At 44.9% G+C, this 18499-nt stretch overlaps 1 protein-coding gene and 1 pseudogene across 2 annotated transcripts in view; one reads left to right on the top strand and one right to left on the bottom strand.

Annotated features, from left to right (window-relative positions):
• The window catches only part of BSN (bassoon presynaptic cytomatrix protein), a 113495-nt gene that overhangs the window by 2920 nt on the left and 92076 nt on the right, over window positions 1-18499 (top strand). The gene's annotated exons all lie outside the window — the stretch shown is intronic.
• Window positions 6535-8209, bottom strand: LOC101043359 (eukaryotic initiation factor 4A-II pseudogene; annotated as a pseudogene).

Here is an 18499-nt window from a genome sequence, read left to right as displayed (position 1 = left end):
TTAATTCATTTACTTATTTATGGATATATGCCTAATGTACAGTGGAACATGCACATTGATGGGATTTTACCTATACATACACCCATGACACACTACCAGATCAAGACAGAACTTTATCAGTACCCCAGAAAGTACTTTTTAAAATAATTGCATGAGGGAGCCATATAGACTAGTGGCAGCCTGTCTAGTTTATACCAGCTCTGTGGACTTGCACATGTTTTGATTTTTGCAAATTGATATCTAATCAATCAACTAAGGTGTATTTGTCAGCTATCAAACGCAAGCACAGTTCTTGGCCTTGTGGAGGATATGGAAAGTATATAAAGTGCTGGTGTCCTGTCCTTCAGCACCTCACAGACTGGTTGGTCAGATAGCTCTTGAAGAAGCAAATAATGGAAGAACCCTAAGAGAGACACTGTGGGCAGCTTAGTATCTGAGAAATGTCAAATAGGCAGTACTTACAGGGTTGTTAATTGGGAATACTGGAGAGGCAGAGCTGGGCTTTAGGAGAGGTAGAGATATGAGGCATCCTGGAAAATGACTGAGTTAGGAGAGGTAGAGATAGAAATGGCATAAAGAATGTAGTCTACACAGGCAGGGACAGTGAGCAGAGAATGAGGCTGAGTGCAGGGGGTTGGGGGAAAGCCAGGGCAAAGCCAAGAGAGGCTCTTCTCCCTCAGTGCCCATCAGAATCCGTAATCAATGCCAAAGTCACCTCTACTCACTTCTGGCCCATATGCTATGGAGACAGACACCCTGAGCCGAAGGTAGCTAGACATGGAAAACCTGGTTGTTCACTGGAAGGTGGGCAAGATTGCTCTGAGAACCATACCCAGAGTTCCTGTTTCAAAATGGATTTGTCAGGCATGGTATCTCTGGGATTAGCTAAACTTGTTATATTTTATCAGCCAAGTAAGCCTCTAGAAAAACCTGAGACTAACTCTGTCCCAGGCTTGTAAAGATAAAATGAAAGGATATAACTTCCAGGTCTGGAAATAATGCTCCTTTATCACTTAGAGATCTTCTTTGTCCCCAGTGGCTGGATCTCACAGAGGGTATGTCATGGGGTGTGAATTAAAGTGATCTTACATCTGAATGGTGATGATGTCAAAAATTTTACCCAAAGAGCAACCATTTTTGCATTTCTCCGGGGAAAGCAGGGTACTTTTGATAATATAATTGTTCCCAGCATCATGAAGACGAATAAGGTGCTATTGATTTAAAAAATGTAAAAATGTAATGGAGAGATTATGAGGAGAAATGCTAACTTTGGTTTATTTTTTAATTATTATTATTATTTTTTGAGATGAAGTCTTTCTCTGTTGCCCAGGCTGGAGTGCAGTGGTGCCATCTTGGCTCACTGAAACCTCTGCCTCCCAGGTTCAAGTGATTCTCCTGCCTCAGTCTCCCAAATAGCTGGGATTACAGATGCTCACCACCATTCTTGGCTAATTTTTGTATTTTTAGTAGAGACGGCGTTTCACCATGTTGGCCACGCTGGTCTTGAACTCCTGACCTAGGTGATCTGCCTGCCTTGGCCTCCCAAAGTGCTGGGATTACAGGTGTGAGCCACTGTACCTGGCTGAGAAATGCTATCTTAAAAACTTTTTATTATGGAAAATTTCAAACATACATGAAAGTAGAGGAAATGGTCTAATGCACTTTTTTGTTCCCATTGCTTAGCCACTGCCATCATCAACTTACGGCCAAATGAGCTTATCTCTTATATCCCACCCCCTACAGAAGCAAATTTCAGGCATCCCAACATTTCATCATCAGTATTTCAGTTTGTATTTCCAATAAATCAGGGTTTTACATGAACGTAACCACAGGACCACAGCCACATCTAAATAGGATAATCATCTCTTCTTAAACTCAGCAATATCCAGTCAGGATTCCATTTTTCTGATTGTCTTATGAATTTACTTTTACAATTGGTTCGAATTGTGATCTAAACAGGGTCTACACATTGAATCTGTCTGATGCATCTCTCTAGTTTCTTTATATATTTTCTTTCCTTTTTTCTCCTTGCAGTTTATTAGAGAACTGTCTCATTTGTCCTGTGGTTTCTTATATTCGGGTTTATGCTGACTGCATCCCTGTGGTGTCATTTAAAGATGCTCCTGTGTCCCATATTTTTCTTGCAAACTGGGAATTCCATCTAGAAGCTAATCAGATTCAAATTTTATTCTTTGGGCCAAGAAATTCTAGCTTTTTAAAAAAGGGTTTCTTGAAGGCTTCAGATGTGGAGAGGCCGAGAATTCACTGAAAGCAGAGCCAGGCTTTGGGCTAATTGGGAGCCAAAGAACAGTGCAGTGGACCAGTTTTCTGTTCCTTTTCTAAAGCTCTCCTTCCTCTGAGTCATTTTGGTTCTGAGTTTAAGAAGCCAAAGCTTTCAGAGGAAAGCTTTTTTCTAAAAGCTTTTCTTTGCCCCCCCCGAAAGGTCATGCCTTTCACCCCAGTTTGGGGGAGTCCTCCCTGCATATGTGAATAGGAGGCTGCTGCTAGGATTTGGGGGTTTTAATAAATCTTTCCCCTTCTCATAGGTCCTGCATTTATGAATGGGGCCCTTTTCTCTTGCTAGTTGTGGGGCTGTGGAGGGCCAGACCAACTTTGTGTGGGCTATGTGAGGGGAACCTGTTGTGCCTGTGGGCCATGCGCAGTAAGTTGGGGCTGTGAAGATAGGTTGGCAACACTGTGATAGTAGTTAGAACTACCATTACTGAATGACTGCCTTATCACAGAAATTCTGCTGGGTGTTTTATTTCTTATTCTACCTGCTTGGCCATTCAACTTCTGCAGGCTCTGCCTATTACATATTTTTCCTGCCTGGGGACTAACTTTTTTAAAATGGTAAAATGGTGGCTAAGCCCTGCATGCCTACAGCAAGGGCTGACTGTCACTTTGGGACATGAGGCCCTCTGGGTAAGCTGGGACTTGGTGGACAATCTAGCTGTGGGGACTCCTGCTCAGTCCTTTCATTTGGTGCCAGAAACATGTCATGCTGGTATTGATCCTGCATTTGTAGAACTTGCCCAGGCTTCTTTTCTGGAGGGACCTCTGCCATCTCTGTTCACTAGTATAGTGGTTGAAGCTGTGGAGTGAATTGGGACACTGGCCTGTGGGCTCCTGCCTGTGGTAGGGGTGATAGAATTTTGGTGTCTCACTCTCTGTGGTTCCTTCCCTACAGATTGGGCCTCTAGTACATGTCTCTTGCCCCCTGGCATTCTCTTTGCTCCTTTGTCTCATACTTTAGGTTCTGGTCAGCTCTGCTGTGGAATGGGATACTCTGACTCATCTGTGCTGTGCCTTGGGCTCTCAGGCTGGCCACAGGGCTGCTCTGATTTCTCCACTCCTTCCTATTATTTGTCTTTATGGGCACATAGGGTTTGAATAGAGCTTTGCTCTAGCAGAGACCTCTTACCTGGTGCCCTTACTTCTTTTTAACAAGAGGGTCACATGGAGGCAGATTGGAATCCTCCAGGGAATTCTAGATCACCCCAGGATCAGACCAAATCTTGAATGGCCTGGAGAGGCTGGGCTTTCCCTGAAGTGGGTGGGGCTGCTGTCAGGGCCAAAGGTGAAGAAGAGATTTTCCCTGAGGGGAAATAGAAGGGATGGCTTTTGGGTCTTGGTCCCAAACACTGAGATCGAAGAACCTCAGCAGCAAGGATCACCTCACCCAGTCCTATCTGGGACTGCCTCCTGTATTCAGAGGAGCCCTAGCTCTTCAGTGCCACTTTTGGGAGCCAAACCTCCCAAAGATGCTGGGAGAACAATTAAGCCATTTGGGTACTTGGAAGAAAGGGTAGGTGAGGAAATTTCCCAGTAGTTACACTGTTACATTTGTATTTGCAGGCAGGTAACAAGGGTCATTCACACTTAAAAATTTTTAGTAGAGACGGGGTTTCACCATGTTGACCAGGATGGTCTCGATCTTTTGACCTCGTGATCCACCTGCCACGGCCTCCCAAAGTGCTGGGATTACATCCAGCCTGGGTAATAAGAGCAAAACTCCGTCTCAAAAAAAAAAAAATTTTTTTTTTAAATTAAATAATTTAGATTGACAATTATGCACTGTATATTTATTATATACAACCTGATGTTTTGAATTATTTACATATTATGACATTATGGAATGGCTAAATTAAGTGAAGAAACATGGTCATCACTTAACATACTTACCTTTTTTTTTGTGGTGAGAATGCTTAAATCTATTAGCAGTGATTTACAAGAATGCAATACATGGTGTTAACTATAGTCACCATGCTGTACAGTAGATCTTTTTTTTGGAGTGGGGGACAAAGTCTCACTCTGTTGCCCAGGCTGCTGGAGTGCAGTAGCACGATCTCGGCTCACCATAACCTCTGCCTCTTGGGATCAAGTGATTCTCATGTCTCAGCCTCCCGAGTAGCTAGAATTACAGGCATGTGCCACTATGCCCAACTAATTTTTGCATTTTTAGTAGAGACTGGGTTTCACTGTGTTAGCCAGGCTGGTGTGGAACTCCTGGCCTCAAGTGATCTGTCTGCCTCAGCCTCCCAAAGTGCTGAGACTGCAGGCATAAGCCAGCCATCATGCCCAGACTAGGTCTCTTGAATTTATTCCTCCTATTTGATTGAAACATTTTGTCAACCTTCCCTTCTACCTCCTACCCTGTCACCTACACTTTTTTTTGGATATGGGAGTGCTTGCGGGGATTTTTATAGTTAGATTCTACAGAGAAGTAGAAAAAATTTTAAGTGAAATTTTATCCACGTATTCAGGAAACTCTGCTGAACATCTATTGGATACCTATCCCTGGGTGAAGTGTAAGGAATGAAAGAAGGAGCACAAAATAGGCTCTGCCCTGAAGGGTCGCATGGTGTGGGGAGAAATAACTCTTGTCCAGATCTTTAGCCTCAACTTTGTCTTCCTTAAATTAGAGTTTGCTCCTGCCTTCTCTTTGTCTTAAAGAGGTAAGGGAAATGAGAGTATGATTAGAAGGGGTTGCATTATTTCATGTTCTAAAATAGTAGAGCATATATTTGTATGGTATTTTACAGCTTACAAAACACATTCATAACATTCACTTTTTCTGTTGGGAAGCTCCAAAGGCCTAAGAGGAGTGATGTAGAAGAACAGCCAGCTAGCAGACTTTAACAAACCAAAATGCCGAATGCTGTGGAGAACTGTGTCACTTCCCTGCCTCCTCCTCTGTGAAGATGGGAGATTTAGCAAGATGATGGGAAAGGCTTTGAGGAGTGGGAAAGAGTCAGAAAGTAGGACATTTGAGCAAAGGGCAAAGTAGGATGATGTGGAGGAAGAAGAATAGTGGAAGCATGCTGGCTGGGTGTCAGAAATTCAGGTTTTAATCAATCCTGACATTGCCCAAACTTAGCTCTGCACATTGGATATGTCCCTGGTTTTCTAATCTGTGAAGTGAGAGATTTAACTAGATGATCTCCACAGTTCCTTCCAGCTCTGACAGATGATTTCTGTGAGATGTGTATAAAGGAAGGGTGATGCTTCCCATTGTTCTCCAGCCCCATTGAGCATAGAAAACAAGGTCATAAATCAAAAGTACATTGTGCACTTTTTGGTTTACTTTGTAGCAGCTCTAAATGAAGAGCCCTTACTCTTCCATTGTGTGGCAGAGATTTTTCAGAATGGACGAGATGACTGTACACTCAAGCCTGGAGCCAGGAGAGAGGGACTGGCTGGCAACCCGTCTCTGGGTTGCTTCTGGTAGGCAGGGGCTCTTGAAAAGTGGATGGCCTCCTTGTGCTGAGTTAGTTGGCCAGCCAGCAAGGCTCCTACCCAGACTTGCAGAGCCTGCTGCAGGCTCCCTGTTCCCAGCTGTGCTCGGCTGCTTATCTCCTGAATGTTGTTCAGCCCCCTTCCTGCAGGCACTCTGGCAGTGGCCAGTGTGCCATGATTTCCATGGGAGCTGGGGTTGGCAAATGCTTTGTGATGGGGAAGGGTGGGGCATGGGAAGGGCTAGCCTGAAAGGGTCTTTAGATCTGCAGACTCCAGTTAGGCAGAATCCTTAACTTGTAGAATGAAGAGACAGATGTGGTGCTCTCTGCAGTGTTTGCAGCTCTGTGGGTTCTGTGGGCTCAGGCCAGATCTCTTCCAATGTCAAAGTCTGGTATATGAGGCTGCTTCCTTCAGGAGTGTGGTTTGGCTTCAGCAGGTTATATGATTGCTCTGATATCCGTTTATTTTGAGCATTGTATCCAACCCCCAACAAATGCCAGAATGTCTGCTGTCATACTCTGTCTGGGCTGGAGCTCTGCCTTGGTGTGAATATCTGAGATCAGCAGCCTTTGGTTCTTCTCAGGCAGATGACTCTACTGCTGGAGAGTTCTTTTTTCCTATTTGTCTGAAACGGGTTTTCTTTCTTTCTTTCTTTCTTTTTTAAGTGAATATACAATTTATTTAACATTCAAACTTCATTAAGACATGTGCAATATGGCAATTTTACTGGGGATTAAACCCTACCTAGGATAATTGCTTGCTGGGGCTTAACAACGGGGTCCAGTTCACACTTAGTACTAATTAAATACTTTATTGAATAAATACAATACCAAACAAAATGCAGTCAAATGCTCTCTAAAAAAATTTTAAAGGCCTTTCTACTCAGGCTAATGACAAACACAATAAAGGCAGATATGCTAGTTTAACATAATTGGCTGATTTTAAACAGTACTTAAATCTTTTAGTCCGTAAGTATATTATTAAATGATAGAGAACATCTAATACAACCATTTCTACAGAACTAGGAAATAAATTTCTAAGAAAGAAAGATTTTACAGACCCCATCTTTTATACCCACCCCAACAGTCTAACTCTAAAGAGGATAAAGCCAATGACTTTCCTCACAGGAGCTCACGACTAATGTCGCTTTGCTATCAAAATCTGTATTTCTGATCCGTTATGAGCATTGAGACAAGATTCAAATATTCCCAAAGAAAGAAGCACAATGCACGTTGTGATCGCCTATTCAGCAACAGCGAGCACTGCATCCAAAACTCTCATCCCAGGAATTAAATAAGATCAGCCACATTCATGGGCATCTCCTCCACTGTAGTATTGTAGAAAGTCTCAGTGTCATGAAGAATCCTCTTGTCTTCTTTGGTAACAAAGTTTATAGCCACACCTTTCCTCCCAAATCAACCCACTCTGCCAATTCTGTGAATATAGTTTCCACGATTGGTAGGTAGATCATAATTTATAACCAAAGACACTTGTTGCACATCAATCTCGCGAGCCAACAAGTCAGTAGTTATCAGAACATGGCTTGACCCTGATCGGAATTCCCTCATGATAACATCTCTCTCCTTCTGGTCCATGTCACCATGCAGAGCAGAAACTGTGAAGTCTCTGGCATGCATTTTCTCAGTCAGCGAGTCCACCTTGCACCTTGTATTGAGAAAAATAACAGCCTGCTTGTATGAGGTCAGTGTCTCATACAAGTCACAAAGTGTATCCAACTTCCATTCCTCTCTCTCAACATTGATATAAAACTGTTTGATTCCTTCAGTTCTTCCTTTTTCACCAGAATTCGAATTGGATCTCTCATGAAATTTTTGGTCACTTCCAACACATCAGTTGGCATTGTGGCAGAAAGCAACACAACCTGAATACTTGTATTTAGTTTTTGGAAAATCTCATAGATTTGATCCTTAAACCCACAACTCAACATTTCATCTGCTTCATCCAAAACAAACATTTTGATCCATTTTGGAGAAAGATATCTTCTGTTTAACATATCAAACACTCTCCCAGGTGTACCAACAACAATATGTGGTGCTTCAGCCTGAGCTTTTACATTTCATTTCGAACATTTGTTCCACCAATGCAGGCATGGCAAGTTGCTCCCATGTAGCCTCCAAGTGCCAGAATTGCCTTTTGGATCTGTTGAGCCAGTTCTCTGGTGGGGGCCAATACTAGTGCTTGGGTCTCCTTGAACTCAATCTCCAACTGTTGCAGAATGGAAACAGCAAAGTGGCTGTCTTGCCAGTACCTGACTGAGCTTGAGCAATCACATCATACCCTTTAATACAGGGAATAATAGCTCTCTGCTGAATAGCGGAAGTCATCTCAAAATCGTAAGCATAGATGCCCCGAAGAAGAGACTCCTTTAAATTCGTATCATCAGAGTTATCAACAATCTCATTCCAGTTGCTCTCAATGACACCATTGGGGTCCATTCCCTCTGGGCTGCCATGTTCTCTGCTGTTATCTTGAAACGGGTTTTCTTACACCTCCTATCTACTGGTCCTGGCTCTGCCCTCCCGCACTGCTGCCTTATTTTTGTTCACAGGTTTAGCAGGTGCTCGCTGTGCCTGCTATGTGCCAGGGCTGAGGGCCCTGCGCTTACCTCCTCAATCCTGGTTTTCTTCTCTGGACTTCACTTCTTTAGCTCCTGTGGGTGTGATGGGACTCTGAGACCCTTGCCAGCCTGGACTGCCCTTCCCAAGGCTGTCAGTATCCTAAAAGGATAGGGAGGCCTCAGAGAACAGGGCCCAGGGCTCAACATGTCACCTGGACTAGGAGTGACATAGTCTGAAGGACGTGGGATCTTCCCTCTTGCAGCATGAGAACACCCTTCCTACACCTTTATGAGAGCTTTTGGGCAGCTACGCCCACACTTACCCAGCCTCATGCTGGGCATCTTCACACGAAGTCTGGTACCTTCCATCCTGGACTTGCACAGCCCAAGTGTGAATATGTGGGGGCCTGCGTGAGTCTCTGCTATGCTTTCTCTGGCTATACTTAAGAGATCCTTTCCAACCTAGTGAGACTCTTTTGGAACCTGACTCTGTTCCACAAACTGAGGGTAATAACTAAGACAATGTGCTTATTTCAGGAACCATGCTGTGAGAACTTCTCCCCTTCCTAGGGTCCTGAGAGCCCTCTTTCCAAACCCCTGCATCTGACCTGGAGTAGGGTGACGAGTGTTGGATGCTTAAGGCTAAGGCCTTGCCAGCTCAGGTTTGGAGTGATGATGGCTGGGTAGTGGGAGTAGCTGCCTAAGAGTTCTCACAGTGTAGGAAGGGTATTCTCATGCTGCAAGAGGAAGGCCCGTCGTCCTTCAGACTATGTCACTCATAGTTCAGGTGACATGACAGCTAGGGTTGTATTGGAGAGGCAACCACCCCTTGCATCCTAGCATGGCAGCCCCTGTGCTCTGCAGAGAAAACCCTTGTGCAGACTTGTCCTTTCCTGGTCAGCCATGTTAAGCTGGCCTCACTTTGGGGTGCATTGGCCTTTGGCTCTGCAGGGTAGGTATCTCCAGGAGCAGCAAGTGCTCTGCAGATGAAAATTTCAAACACACATAAAAAGAGAAATTAAAAAAAGAAGAAAGGATGGTATACTGAAGTCCTTCCTGCGAACTTATCACCTAGCTTCAACAATGATTAGTATTTTGCCAACTTGTTTTATCTATATTTCTCCACACTTTTTAAATTTCTTACTATAGCCAAATACCGAGTCTATGTTTAATTTTTCTTTATTGTACCAAAAATGACATTTTATTTTATTTATCTTTTCTAAGATGGAGTCTTGCTCTGTTGCCCAGGCTGGAGTGCAGTGGCGCCATCTCAGCTCACTGAAACTTCTGCCTCATGGTTTCAAGCAATTCTCCCTGCCTCAGCCTCCAGAGCAGCTGGGACTACAGGTGACCACAACCACACCTAGCTAATTTTTTTTTTTTTTTTTTTTTTTTTGAGACGGAGTTTCACTCTTGTTGCCCAGGCTGGAGTGCAATGGTGCGATCTCGGCTCACCGCAACCTCCGCCTCCCGGGTTCAGGCAATTCTCCTGCCTCAGCCTCCTGAGTAGCTGCGATTACAGGCACGAGCCACCATGCCCAGCTAATTTTTTGTATTTTAGTAGTGACGGGGTTTCACCATGTTGACCAGGATGGTCTCGATCTCTTGACCTCATGATCTACCCACCTCGGCCTCCCAAAGTGCTGGGATTACAGGCTTGAGCCACCACACCCAGCCTAATTTTTGTATTTTTTACTAGAGATAGAGTTTCACTGTGTTGGCCAGGCTGGTCTTGAACTCCTCCTGACCTCAGATGATCTGCCCATCTCGGCCTCCCAGAGTGGTTACAAGTGTGAGCCACTGTGCCTGGCCCCAAAAATTACATTTTAGTTTGTTCAAACAGTATTGAAACAAAGTCTACACATTGCATTTGGTTGATGTGTTCTCTAAGTTCCTTTCTTTTATTTTTTTTGAGGTGGAGTTTTGCTCTTGTTGCCCAGGCTGGAGTGCAATGGTGTGATCTCGGCTCACTGTGACCTCTGCCGCCCAGGTTCAAGCGATTCTCCTGCCTCAGCCTCCTGAGTGGCTGGGATTACAGGCATGCGCCACCACACCCAGCTAATTTTGTATTTTTAGTAGACAGGGTTTTTTCCATGTTAGTTAGGCTGGTCTCAAACTCCTGAGCTCAGGTGATCCATCTGCTCTCTTCGGTCTCTCAGAGTGCTGTGATTACAGGCGTGAGCCACTGCACCTGGCCTGTGTTCTCTAAGTTTCTAACAGCCCCATTCCTCCTTTTGTTTTTAAATGCCACTTATTTGGTAAAGACACCAGGACATTTGTCCTAGACTATCTCTCATTTTGGTTTTGGCTAAGTACATCATCTTGATGTTATTTTACTTGTTTCCTAGTGTCCCCATATTTTCTACAAACTGGTAGTTAGATCCAGATCAGAATAGATTCAGTCTTTTTGGAAAGAACACTTCATTGATACTGTGTACTTCCTATTGCATCCCAGAAGGAGGAACTACATCTGTTTCCTTGTCCCACGTTACTGATGAAAAGTTGGTTCAAGCCTGGGTGCAGTGGCCCACTCCTGTAATCTCAGCACTTTGGGAAGCTGAGACAGGCAGAATGCTTGAACCAAGGAGTTTGAGACTAGTCTGGGCAACATAGCAAGACCCCCATCTCTACAAAAAAATTAGCCAGGCCTGATGGCACATGTCTGTGGTCCCAGTTACTCGGGAGGCTGAGGTGGGAGGATGGATCACTTGAAACTGGGAGGCCAAGGCTGCAGTGAGCTGTAATCGTGCCACTGTACTCCAGCTTGGGTCACAGAGTGAGACCCTGTTTCAGGAAAAAAAAAAGATGGATTGGGGATTCAAGCAGTATCAGTGATTAATCCATGATGAAGTCCTCATCAACTTTTTGCCTGATGAATTTAGCATTCACTAATGATCCTTAGCTAGATCCATTATTTAATAAGAGGCTGCAAAATTAGCTGAAATTCTTCTATAAAAATTATCTTTCAACGTTTTTTTTTAATGTACCAAACATTTATTAAACATTGCAGTCAATAGCAGGAACACAAGAAGGAAAAAGACGCAGTTCTATTCTCAAGATGCCCTCTAAACTGGGCTGACTCTCCATGCTTGATGCTTCTTTCAATGGATTGCTTCTAAATAGCAATGTAGGTATCTTTATTAACGATAATACTCATGAAAGTAGTTTAAGACTTCCTTGTGGTTTCCTTTGCCCTTAGGTTATCTCTTTCCAGAGATACATAGTTCTGTGTTTTAGAGTGATTAGAAATGATTCTTCTTTGTGTGGTTATCTGATTAGGAGGATATAAAATTAAGCTATTTTTTTTCCAATTTGTGTTTAATTTGTAAGTATTACTTTTCGATTGGTTTTCCGCTGTCACTGTCATTCTGCACAATAAATCAGCCCAAGCTCAGTAGCTTCAAATAGCAATTTTTTATTCTCACTCATGCATCTGCATGTTGTCTAGAATTCACCAATCTAGGTTGGGCGTCAGGCTGCAGTTGGGTCCTGGTCAGATTTGTGTGTGTCTCATCTTCCCTGGACAGCAGTCTAGCTGGGGCATGTTCTTTGTCTTCTTCTTCTTTGTTTTTTGAGATGGAGTCTTACTCTGTCACAAGGCTGGAGTGCAGTGGTGCTATCTTGGCTCACTGCAACCTCCGCCTCCCGGGTTCAAGCAATTCTCCTGCCTCAGCCTTCCAGGTAGCTGGGACTACAAGTGTGTGCCACCACACCCAGCTAATTTTTGTATTTTTAGTAGACACAGAGTTTTACCATGTTGGCCAGGATGGTCTCCATCTTCTGACCTCATGATCTGCCTACCTTGGCTTCCCAAAGTGCTGAGATTACAGGTGTGAGCCACCATGCCTGGCCACATGTTCTTCTTATGGTGATGAGAGCACACAAGAGGATGTGCCTAACTGCACAGCACATTTCAAGCCTCTGACATTATGACACATCTGGTAACATTCCTTTAGTCAAAGCAATTCATTGTTAAATCCAAGTCAAAATAATTGTATTTCAATTACTATGACTGTGTAACATGCTACCTCAAAACTTGGTAGTGGAAAACAACCATTATTCTGGTCACAGATTCTGCAGGTCAGGAATTTGGGCAGGGCACAGTAGAATGTAGCTTGTTTCTGCTCCACAATGTCTGGAGCTTCAGCTGGAAGACTTGAAGGCCAGAGATTAGAATCTTCTGAAGGCTCATCACTTACATGTTTGAGAGTTGATGCTGGCTGTTAGCTGGGAGCCCCAGGGTGTCTCCATGTGATTTCTCCAGGCGGGCTAGTTTGGGCGGCCTCACAATGTGGTTGCTGAGTTCCAGGGGTGGAAGAGGGCAAGGTAGGGGTTGGGAGGCAGGTAGAAGACTGTACTGACTTTTATGATTTAGTTTCAAAAGACATGCAGTGTCACTTCTGCCACATTCTGTTCACTAAGGCAGTCACAAGATCCTGCCCAGGTTTCAAAGGAGTGGGCATATGGACTCTGTAAGAACATGTGGGACTGGAAATCTTGCTGTATTTTTTGGAAAATACAGTCTGCCACAGGTGGAAAAAAATATACTCCGTCTCTAGTTGGAGGAACTGCAGAGTCACATGGCAAAGAACAGAAATTGATGGAAAGTAAAGAACTGAAAACAACAATGGCATCTACCGTACTTTAAAAAAAAATTATGTAAAGCTTTCATATGATTCTAAATAAAACAAGGTATACTGAGAGAAGTCTAATTCCATCTTGTTCCCTCTACTTTATTCTCTCTGCCTTTCTGATAAGAAACAATTTCTATCAGATTTTTTCTACTGTTTCTCTTTGCAAATTTAAGGGAAAAATATATTTGTTTACCTTTCTTTTTTATGTAAAAGGTAGGAGACTCTAAGTACTCTTCTATACTTTGCTTTTTCCTCCATGATCAATCTTGAAGATTACCCTGTAGCAGAATATAGAAATCCTCTTGATTCCTTTTTTGCTTCTGCACTGTGTCTCACCATGTAGACGTGCCATGGTTTATCCATGGACTTTGGGCTGTGTCCAGTTTTTTGCCCTTACAAATAGAACCACAGTGAGGAATCTGGTAAATACAGCATTTTAAATTTTGCCAGTGTGCCTGTGAGATAGTTTCCTACAAGTAGGATTGCTGCAACAAAATGGTAAATGTATAAGTTGTTTTTCTCTATGTTGCTAAGACTGAGAGGGTCAAGGGCAGAAGCAATAGCATTCAGGCATGAGAGGATGATCGTGGGGGTTACATGGGGGTCACAGGACAGGGAGGTGGGAAGGAGCTGAGTAGTAAGAGTGGTGAAAAGTGCTCAACTTCTGAATATATTCTGGAAATTGAGCCAAAACGATTGCTGAAGGGTTAGCTGTAAAGAGTTGGAGAGAGGAGTTAGGAGATGCTCTCAGTTTTGGCCTGGGCATCTGGTGTACACAGGGAGGGGAAGGAATGGGCCTAGACCAGGAGTTTGTTTTTGGACAAGCTGTTTTTTAGAGGCATCCAAGTGAGATATTAGGTAGGCAGCTGTGTATTCAAGTCTGGGCCGGAAAAATAAAGTAGCACTTCACCTGCAAGTGCTTTAATATTAATGCCACCTGGTTCCTACAAGTACCCTGAAAAAGAGATAAGGGGGAGGAGGAAATTGAGGCAATACTAAGGTTCCAAGAGAGTGAATCAAGTGCATTCAATTCAACAAATATTTACCTTTTCAAATGAAACGCTGGAAATGAAAACACTCAGCATGAGGCCTGGCATTAAGTGCCTACTAGTTGATGTCTCGTTCCATGCCCAGGGCTGAGGGTAGAAAGGTGAACAGGTAGATTATGCCCTGATTTCCTACCCCAGACATGTTTGAGTTAAACCTGATTAAGGGTGTAGTCCCTGCCTCTGGGAGCTCTGACTCAGTAGGGGATGCTTGGAGGACTCAGAGGCCTACTGTGGTCCAGCCTCCTTGTCTTCACATACAGCTGCTAAAACAGATTATGGAATTTGAGGCTCAGACTGGAGAGTTCACTTGAAAGGCGTGGCCCATTCTATTGGCTCTAGAATTTTCAGCTAGTCGGAGATGAAGCTCAGGCCACCAGAACCACAGAGAATAGTCTCTCACTATGGGAAAAGTGTCACTTTGACTCTTTAGCCCTCACTCCTGTTGAATAAACTTCATGAAGCCAGGTAAAGGGTGTTGGCCTTCAGCTGGAGTGACAGTGGAGTGGGACACCCCCTTGACAGATTTTGGGTACTGGGAAAGAGGGCAGGAGAGAAGGAGTTCCAGGTCTGGGGCTGCAGCTCTGGTGTTGTGATTTTGCTGTTGGGCAGCTGAACAGAGATACCATAATTTGACTTTGGGATGTATATTTCTCTGGGCTTAGGAACCAGGATGCAGGCTGTAGCACATGAAACTGCCTCGGAAGCCAGCGGACTGGAATAGGAGCTTCCCAATGGCCAAGCACTCATCTCAGCCCCCCTCCTGTGCTGAAAGCACTTTTTGCAAATGATGGTACTTAGCACTGATTGCCTGGCAGTCTGAGATACACCACCTATAGGGTAGAGTCAGAGGGGGTTTCCTGCCAGTGCACTTTTGGGGAGCTATGATGCAGGCTAAACCGGTGGAAGAAAGGGAGGAAGGGAGCAGAACAGGCAGGCTTGATCTGGTGCTCCAAACAGACCAGGTTTGCCACACTGCCTCCCTCCACCCGACCCCTTCCTCCCCAGCTTGATTAGGGTGTTTTGGAGCCCACCCAAGGGTTCGTGCTGTCATTCGTAACACCTACATGGCCATTCTGTTGTTTACTCTGGTTTGAGCTGTGGAAACAGACTGAAGAGCAGCAGGCACCAGCCTCTGTGCTGTCCCTACCTAGGTCCCAGTTGGGAATGAGGAGCCCTGGGAAGACCCTCCAAGGTTCCAGGGACAGATGCTAGAGCCACATAATCATCTCCTTTTCTAGATAGTAAAAAACAAACAAAACCTCTACCTCCCTGAGTGTTGAGTGAAGAAAGCGAACATGTTCTCCCTGTTCTCAGTTTTGTCAGAGAGCCTGGTGGGGACTCTTGGTGGGGGCAACACCTCTCCTTCCAATGCCAAGACCCTGGCTCACTGCGCTGAGCCTGCCTGTTAGTGCTGATAACTTGTTTTCAGAGACAAGAAGAAAGAGGAAACTAGAAGCTTTGCCCTTTTGGAAAGCCTCCTGTGCTCCCTGCAGTCCCACGTGAGCATTGACTCTGGAAAAAATATACTCTGCCTCTAGTTGGAGGAACTGCAAAGTCTCATGGCAAAGAATAGACTAGTAGGCTCTCAGGCCTGTAAAATGGAGGGGAAGCAACCCCAAGAGTACCAGAGCTGAGCCTCCCAGCAAAGTTTGGCAGGGAACGTGGGCCTCAGTCAAGCTCCTTCAGCTTCCTTTTCCTTAGTCCCTACTCGTGGCTCAGGAAAAAATAAGTTCAGATAGTGATATGCTGTTGAAAAGATAGTAACAGTTCTTAGTAGTAGCTGAGAAAATTTTAAAATACACTGTTTTTGTTTTGTTTTGTTTTGTTTTGTTTTTTAAATTCTGTGTAGCTCTGGTCAATAGAGGGTTAAGATCACTGGTGGGATGGAAATACTAATTCCAGAGAGGTAATGGGCATTTCCAAGCACCCCACAGCAAGTCAGGGGCTGGACAGGGAAGAGGAGCCTGGGTTTCCTAGCTCTAGCCTCTGCATGGTGAATCTCCCTGGCTACTTTGGAATAAGAAAGCTTTTATGTGTCCAGTGAAGGGTCAGGGCATCCAGTTGGTAAGAATGGCATACTTCCTGCCCTTGTTGCCGGGCACAGGCCTCTGGGAGCGTAGACTAAGGGTGGGGAGTGGGAGTGGGCAGCTTCAGAGTAGCCTTGAGGTATAAGGCTCCAGGACCAGAAGAGCCCAGGCCTCACAGGATGGAGTTTGGTGGCAAAGCCTCTGCCACAGTGAGACTACTAGGAACAGCCCACTTTTATAGTGCACTCACTCTGAGCCAGGCCCCAGAGGCCTCAGGGTATAGTAGGAAGAATGAGGACAGAGATTGGTCATCCCTTTCTTCCTCCAACTGCCATAGATGTGGAGGAATAACTGTAAACCAGCTGACATGTTCTCGATGCATATGGAGCACACAGCCATCAGGAATAAGACCCATACCATGTAAGTGATTCTGATAAAGTGTATTGATTATTATTCGATGGCATGCAGTGGGGGTGAGTTTAGGCATGTGGGATAGAGGCAGCACCACCAACTCCCCCTACCCTAACAAATTAGCTTTGCAGAGACCCTGCTTTATCCTCAGAGAAAGCTTTGCTCCCCAGTGCATATAGCATTTTGAGAATGTTGTTTCTTTGTCCATTCAGTCAACAAACATGTAGCCCCTGCTGTGTATCAGAGTTTGTGCAGGCTCTGAGTTCACAGGGGAAATACAACAGTCAGGCTAGTTGGATCCCACAGACTGGATAAGCACAGAAGCCTCAGCTAAAGCTACATAGTGGAAGGGCCAGACTTCTTCACAGTTCCCACTGTGGGTCTCAGAGTGCTGATGTCCTGCCAGCCTTCAACAGGATTTCTTTTGTGGCTGGGCAGGCCTGAGCTTCAGGTGATGGCTGCTCCTCCCTAACACATGCACATGCAGGTAGCACACACACACACCCCACACCCCACACTGATGCTTCTCCCAGGGCTTCAGGGAAAACCTAATGGCCAGGTTCAGTGAATGCTCGCCTGTCTTTATCTGTGTAAACCTTCTTATGGGGCTCAGACCCTTTTGACCACACTCTCTTGGAAATTCCCTTCTAGGTTTCTGTATCGCCTCCTTGTTTACTTCTCATTCTCCACTGTGACACCACTTGCTCTGCCCGCCTAAGTCCCAGGACTCAGCCCTGAGCCATCTTTCTTCTCCCTCTCACTGGGCGCCACCCAGGGCTTCTGCTTGAGAGGTACTGCATGCTGATGGTTCCAAACCTCTCTTCAGCTCAGGTTCTCCAGTGCTCAGTAGACGTCTCCATATGGGCACCACCATGCACAGTACCATCACTTACCCCCTTCCCTCCCCCTATTTCAGTATTTCAATACTGAAATAGTGTTGACCATTGGACTTGTAGGAGCTCTTTTCTTGGGAAAACTTGAGTCTATAACATGATGGAATTATCAGACATAAAAACTTTTTGAGGACAAAGATCAATGATTTTGTTCATTGTCCATAAGAGATCTTAAAAAGTATTTTGTTTGGGAATGGAACCTCTTCTCAGACCCAGGTTTGGGCTCCCTAGGGCCTTGAAGTCAGTGGGGGAAGCTGAGTAGGGTATACTTGATGGATCAAGGAACACATCTAGGGGAAAATATCACAATCCAACTTGGACAGCCCCAGGTCAAAAGTGGGTGATATTATGAGATCAGAGTGGTATCCTTTGGAACTCAAGGGTAGTTTGCAGCCAGGTTTTGGACAAGGATAAGGAATCAAGGAAACCATCCCCTGTATCTACTTTCTTTCTTTCATGTTTTTTTTTTTTTTTTTTGTGACAGAGTCTCACTCGGTCATCCAGGCTGGAGTGCAATGACACGATCTCAGTTCATTGCAGCCTCTGACTCCTGGATTCAAGTGATTCTCCTGCCTCAGCCTCCCGAGCAGCTGTGATTACAGGCGCCCAACACCATGGATGGCTAATTTTTTTGTTTTTAGTAGTGATGGGGTTTCACCATGTTTGCCAGGCTGGTCTCGAACTCCTGACCTCTAGTGATCCGCCTGCCTTGGTCTCCCAAATTGTTGGGATTACAGGCATGAGCCACTGCACCCAACCCCCTACTTTCTTAATCTCCTTGTTTCTTTCTCTTTCTGTAACCTGGCCATTTGGACTTCTCCAGGCTGTTGGATCTTGGCAACCCATGGCTCACATGCTCCTCTGCCTGCTCTCCTTTCTCTCCCCTTTTAGATTTCCAGGAGAGTGACTCTGAGAGGCTCAATGTGGGCCAGGGGCCAGCACCAGCTCTGAGCTGCAGTGCAGGTGGGGCTGCATCATACATGGTCTGCACAGGACCCTTCTGCAGATCTGGGGAGTGGTCCTAAAAGCAGCCTCTGCAGTTACACAGGAGAGACTGAGATAAGAGATGAACTCGGGGGAAATTCTGAAAGGTAAATTCATCTTCCTCACTTGTTTTACCCTCCCCTCTCTCCCCCTTCTCTCTCAAGGCAGGACTAACCCCAGGGAC

The sequence above is a fragment of the Saimiri boliviensis genome, chromosome 8, assembly GCF_048565385.1.
Source record: "Saimiri boliviensis isolate mSaiBol1 chromosome 8, mSaiBol1.pri, whole genome shotgun sequence".
NCBI classification, from domain to species: Eukaryota; Metazoa; Chordata; class Mammalia; order Primates; family Cebidae; genus Saimiri; species Saimiri boliviensis.
Note: the sequence above shows the minus strand (reverse complement) of the source record. Positions and strands in the feature narration are given on the sequence as shown.